The sequence below is a fragment of the Olea europaea genome, unplaced genomic scaffold (assembly GCF_002742605.1).
Source record: "Olea europaea var. sylvestris unplaced genomic scaffold, O_europaea_v1 scaffold190, whole genome shotgun sequence".
Taxonomy (NCBI): domain Eukaryota; kingdom Viridiplantae; phylum Streptophyta; class Magnoliopsida; order Lamiales; family Oleaceae; genus Olea; species Olea europaea.
The window spans coordinates 203,814-210,598 of NW_019236807.1; the positions used below are offsets into that span (position 1 = coordinate 203,814).

General features: G+C 33.2%; 1 long non-coding RNA gene across 1 annotated transcript; it reads left to right on the top strand.

Annotated features, from left to right (window-relative positions):
- Positions 1-360: 360 nt before the first annotated feature.
- Positions 361-2,848, top strand: LOC111378920. The gene is made up of 3 exons (XR_002699938.1): positions 361-765; positions 1,383-2,036; positions 2,286-2,848. It is a non-coding gene; the product is annotated as an uncharacterized LOC111378920 (long non-coding RNA).
- The last annotated feature ends 3,937 nt before the right edge of the window (positions 2,849-6,785 follow it).

The window sequence follows — 6,785 nt, forward strand, 5'->3', positions numbered from 1 at the left end:
AGGTGGAAAACCAAAAACCACCTATCCCCTAGGAAAAAAAAGGTGGAAAATTACGCTTTAAGGTGTTGTACCTAGAAATTCATGGAAAATCAATTCCCTGGAAAATTTTGTCAATCAAACAGGCCAAAAGTGGAAGTTGGAATTCGAATTCCAAGTTCCATGAAAAATTTCGTGCAATCAAACGGGGCCTAAGTTCAATCGAAAGCCACTCACTCACGAGACTCAACATCCCTAACCTATCTTGCATGTCTCTCTCACGCCCACAGTCCCACAGCGTGGCCTCTTTCATTTTCTCACCAAATCGCCGTTATTGCCCAATGCCGGTAGCCGATTTTCCATGGTCAAGGGTCGTTGGTAAGTCCTCTCTTGATTTCATGCTTTTTCCATTGATTTTCATTTGGTTGACTGGTTCTTTCCAAATGTACTTTAAGTATTCTTTATTTTGTCTGCACGGTTTCAATTGGATCATCTCGAGGTCTTGTATCTGCATAGGTTATGTGGCGACCGGAGACCCAGAAGAATTTTTAGAAAGAGAAAGAAATAATATCGGAGGAAGAGAGAAATTTAGAGAAAGATTGATTTAGATTTGAATTGTGGCGACCGAAGACCCAGAAGAACAGGCACGCAACAGTCGTCTCCAGGTATTTCTTTCATCGTTTTGGGCAAGTCTTGGAGGGGTTTTTGGCAGTCAGAATAATGACCAAGAAGAAGATTTAGAAATGGCTTCAAAAGCTGTTGTTCAAGAACAACCCAGAGGCAACAATAGTAAGTGAAAACAATCCAATTTTATAACACCGATCATAGTTTCATTCTCTGTTATTTCCTTTTTAATGGATAATTGAGGGTCTCTTATGGTGATTTGGACTGAGTTTTGAAGGGATTATTGATCAATTTTGGGATGCATTGTTTTTTCTTTCTTTACGTTGATTAATTACTGCTGCAGACCAATCAGACCAAAAGATTAATATCAATTAAGTTAGATTATTTAAGTATAATATGAGAAGGATAGCATTGCAAGATTAACTGACCCTTCTTTGTTGATACTGGATAAGTGGTGTCATTCTGTTATGTGGTGGGAGTTTGAGTAAAGTGTTTCATTTTTAGAGTTGTAGCAGGCATATTAGGATGGCTGATTAATGAGTATTTTAGTGTTTCATCAATCTGCTCAAGTTGGGATGGCTGATTAACAGCCGATAATTTTTAGTGTTTCATCAATCTGTTCAAGTTGTAATGAGTATTCTATTCTAACTTTGTTCTGGGAACATTATCTCTATCCTATTTTTATGGAAGAATCATCGCTTTAGAAGTTCATGCTATAAATGTAAGTCATTATTGAATAATACTTCGCTCATCTCTCTTCTCACTTCATGTCTGTTAAATAGGTTGAGTAATACACTTAAATCTGGAGGCGGCTAAATTATTGGACATGGGGTGGATGATTGTTGTGATGTGGTCGAAGCTGAAAATCTGGCTGCTATCGATATGTTGTGTTAGAGATTCCATTTATTGGCTGTCTTCTTGTTACATTATTTTAACTAGATTTTGTAGATATAGAATTTAAATTTCAGTAATATGATATATATAAATTTGCTAAACATTCTGTAACTTCGCTTTTCCCATATTGGTTTTTCCACATTTGTTGTTATACATGGTGTTAACTAGAAAGAGAGTTGAAATAGGGTGTAGTAGGGGAAGTGTGGTAAGAGTTGAGAATGGGAGGAAATGGCTATTAGAGCCAGTACAACAACACTGTGAGCAACATAATTAGTTGCACCGTTCCAGACTTCACCATGGCATTGAATATTTGAATTAAACTTATTAAAGCTAATTTCAAGTTTTGGTAAATCAGTAAATGGGATTGGAAGTTTTCTGATTTGGGTTTGTCAGTAACTTATTAATGTTTTGGAAATGGGATTCTAATTTTGGTGATATGTTGATTCAATTGCCATCGATTCACACAGAAAGCTTTTACAAGTGATTGGGACAAGGATTTGAAAAGCTTATGAGCAATTTGTGATTTTGATTCTTGGCAACAGGTACTTTCCCTCTCTCTATAGATACGTGTCTATGACTCTGTCTCTGAATATTTAAATATTGTTAGACTTGTAAGATAAATTTTGTGTTGAGGGCACATAATAATTAAACTCCTAGGGCCTCTAAATTCTCGGGACCCCTACCCATAGCAAATCAAATCAGAAACAACCATCAATAAACCACCCAGGACATATAAGATCTGAAGATCACCAACAAACTCCAAAAACTATTGACATCCCCCCATTGTATAGGCGATGCCTTGTAAAGTCACATTTGAGCTCCACTATTGGGGAAATTTGAGTACCGTACTTAGCGGTACTCTGGCGATCAAATCGTCGCACGCGCTTGCTCACAGTGTTGTTGTACTGGCTCTAATAGCGATGGTGAGGTCAAAGTCACTAGAAGGAGTTTCTACTGGGCAGCAGCGTTAGTGCCAGCCTGGGAAAGCATTGCCGGAATGGAGGTCTTCTTTGCATTAGTCGTCTTCTTTGCATTAGTCAAGTGTTATCTCTGCATGATATTAGTCACGTGTTATCTCTGCGTTTTTGTCTTACACTTACACCCTGAGGCGTTCATCACATGAGAAATCAAGATGTTGGATTGAGGAGGAAAATCTGTAGACAGATGAAAGGATTGATCCAGAAAAACTGTTAATAAGCCTGAAGTGATTGACATTATATTGCCCTTATTTATTGGAAGTCTAGAAGAGGGTGATGCTTTAACTCTTGTTATTTATTGACCTTTTTACTTATGCAAGAAAGAAAAACAAGCCTATATTTCTTTTTGCTTTTAGAATTTTGGATCTGCATTTTGTACGGATATTGTTATATTTTCGAGTTCAATTCATAATTATTATTGGAGTTATTTGAGATATTTATCTTTTATTATGTTTTGTGGTTGATATATGTGAATCACTCTACAAATCCAAAAAAAAAAAAAAAAAAAAAAAAACCTACTTCAACGTTTGTTCAACATTGCAAAAGAGAGGCTTTTGCAACGTTTAACAAATGCTGCAGAAACTCTTCCCTTAACAACAATATCGACTTTCGCAACGCACGCCAAAACACTACAAAAGGTCTTTTGCAACATTTTTTGACCGTTGCAAAAAACCTTTTTTTGGTGTAGTGTTTATATTTTATTAGAAAACTTTTACATTGAGAGTCTCTAGGGTTTGGGAAATGAATAAATTGTAAGTGGAATAACTACTTATACTTGTGAATAGTGCACAACAGTAGTAAACCGAATATGCAATAGTGCAAAAATAAAGGCATAAGTAGAGACAATATTCCCAACTGGTTCGAGTGTGAAAACGTGGTAACGAAAATGAATAGTAACAATGATTTCTTTCATTTTTTATTCAAATTTTGAGAAATTGAACTTGAAATGGCTAATGTCTGTTCGATTGATGTTGTTGTTGTGTATTATTTGTTCAATTTCTTCACCTTGTGATCGATTTGTTTGTGCGAGTTCAGATCTTGAGTTGAAACAAGGATATCATCTTCCTTGTTGGGTTCTCATGGAGCCCCTCAACCCAAACCCAAATATAACCCTAAAGGTAATTTTTATTTTCTTTATAATATCTAAAGAAATTAATATCTAATTTCTTGTTTTGCTCCTTTCATTTAGGTTAAATGATATCAAAGGGCTTGAACTATTTTTAAGAAAACTTTAGAGTGCTGAGACTAAAATAATATCTAGGAAAAACGAAGAAAATACTTCTTTTTTTTTTTATTTTAGTTTATAGTATTAGAAATTCAACCTTGGACTTAAATAATAGGAATTCTTTAGTTCAATTGTTAAATTTTCCTTATATTATTCATATAGTTTATAACAATATTTCAGACTCATGGTTTACAATTTAGTTCCCAATTGTGGGATTTGTTTCTAATTCTAGCAAGCAGTGTAATTGTTATGCCCTAGGTCCAATCAACCTTAGACATAAATACTTTTAATATATATAATTAATGCAATTTAGTAGCAGATCTATTATTTAATTAATAGACAATCAAATTAAATAATAGAGTCCGAAGATTCAAATCTTCGTAATTTGTTAATCACAAGGAGTTGTGATTGTGCGATACAAATTACATACGATTGAATCTTAAATTGTCCGTGGTTGTAAGTAATAACGAGATACAGATATCGTTATTACGGATAGACCATCACATGTGATATTTCTTACTTGTGAAGTAAGTAACTAATCTCACAAGTTAAAGTGTGGTGACACTTAAATAGACACGTAGATGTTTTATTATAGAACAAAATATTGGAGACCCACCAAGAGATTCCACATGGATAACTATCTGAGTATCAGTGGTTAATATCTAACGTTCGGTAGTGGAATTGGTCCTTTGACTAAAGGTCATCATGGTACCTTATATAAGGACAGTCATACTTTGACAGTGTTGGATGTTGCTCTGCCAAGGGCTGTCATTACGACATCATTTGGGTATGTCAAGAATCGTATGAAGGTTGTGAATAATCAATAGAGGATTCGTCATTCTTAGATAGAAAGAGATTATGATCTGCGTTTCATTCAATTAAGTCGATAACGAAATTCTTGACCAAGGTGTACTCATAAGTCGAAAAGGAGTTTTCGACTTATATTGAGTTAATAGTGGAGTGAAAGATATGATCGATAATCGGGATTGACACACTTCCATATCTCGTAATTGATCGGATCATATTGACAAAGGGATTATGATTCACAGTAAACGAATGAGTTTGATTTTGTCATACCACGTAACTTTTTCGTCACATGTATTGTCCTGACACATTAATAGATGTCAATCTGGGACGACGAGTGTGAATTTGTGATAAATTAAAAGAGTGTTTTAATTTATAAATTTTGATTAGATCAAAATAATATTCCACATCGTTAGGTATCATGGTCGAGAACCTGATGGGTCACACACAAAAGAGAATTGGAAGATTACAATTTGTCAATTAATTAATTTAACAATCGTTGGATAAATTAATTAATTGATTTGCTTATTTAAAGCCATGAATTAATTAATTGGATTAATTAATTCATAGATCAGATTTAATTAAAAAGGTTAATTAAATATTGGATTGGGTCAGGCCAAACCCGTTTGGGTTTGGGTTTATATAAATAAGTGATTATGGTTTACAATTTGGTAGCGAATTCATTATTTTTGCTAGCACAAAAAGAGAACCATAATCCTGAAATCTCATTCTCTGTGTGGATCGCCGTTGGAGACTGGACAATTGACAGCTGTGGGAGACAGATCCAAATTGCTGGAACAAAGATATGGCAAAAGAGTTTGCTAATCTAGAAAAGGTACAACATCTATCATAGTTTCTATCTAAACACAAAGAGATCCGTGGTGGGAATCGAAAATTGTTTTAATTTTTCGCTGCGCATGTTAAGTAGATTCCCAACAGTGGTATCAGAGCCTACTTTGTACTTGTTAGAAATTGTTTTGCATCTTCGATCAATTAAAAGTTAATTGTTTTCTTGTTTTAGCAATTAGAAAAATATATATTTTTTATATTCAAAATCTGATTTTGAAAAGAATATATATATTTTCGGATCGGAATAAAAAAAAATATTGGCGTGCAAGGTCGGTGACAAAAGTTGCCGTTGGCGTCGCTGCAAAGGGCCGGGGAGGAAGCGACAGCTGCGTAGCTGCCGCGCTTGCTGGCAGCGACGATCACTGTCGCTGCTGTCAACAGCAACAACGAGCGACGCTGTTGGTTTTACAACAGCAGTCGCTACTGCTAATTGCAGTAGCGACGTTGCTATGTGTTATGGCAGCTACCATGCTGAATTCATGGGCTCTAAGGAAAAGAGAAGCATTTTAGGGTTTTTCAATTGGGTGAAATTTTAGGGTTCTCTTAGTGACGGGTGAAAGTTTTGGGGACGAGGGCTGCCTTTGCAATTTGTGAGATTTTGGGGGCCTCTTGCAATTAATAGAATATGGATTCAATATGCAATTTTAAATAGGGGCCCTTTGTGAAATTTAAGGGGTCACCCGCAGTGCAATTTTTTAAATGGAGGGCCTGTCATGCAATTAAAGTAATTGAAAAACTACCTTTTAATTTTAATTTTGGGTCTATTTGCAAATTGTAAAATGATTTTGAATTTGAACTTTAAAATAGTTATAAAATTATATTTTAAATGGGTATAACCTATAATTTTAATTATGGCCTAAATTAAAATTTTATTTAAAAATTGACGATTTTTATATTTTCATTAAAATATGATTTTAACTTAAATAATAAATTTTGACCCTAAATTGAATTTTATTTTATTTAGGAATGTTATCCTAGATTAAAATATTAATTCAATTTAAATTAGAGTTATACTCTAATTTAATTCTTAATTAAAATTTTATTTAAAAATTGACGATTTTTATATTTTCATTAAAATATGATTTTAACTTAAATAATAAATTTTGACCCTAAATTGAATTTTATTTTATTTAGGAATGTTATCCTAGATTAAAATATTAATTCAATTTAAATTAGAGTTATACTCTAATTTAATTCTTAATTAAAATTTTATTTAAAAATTGACGATTTTTATATTTTCATTAAAATATGATTTTAACTTAAATAATAAATTTTGACCCTAAATTGAATTTTATTTTATTTAGGAATGTTATCCTAGATTAAAATATTAATTCAATTTAAATTAGAGTTGGACTCTAATTTAATGCTTAATTAAAATTTGATTTTAATTAATTATTCACCTGAATATGTTCTTGAAATTAGAATTGGATTCTAAT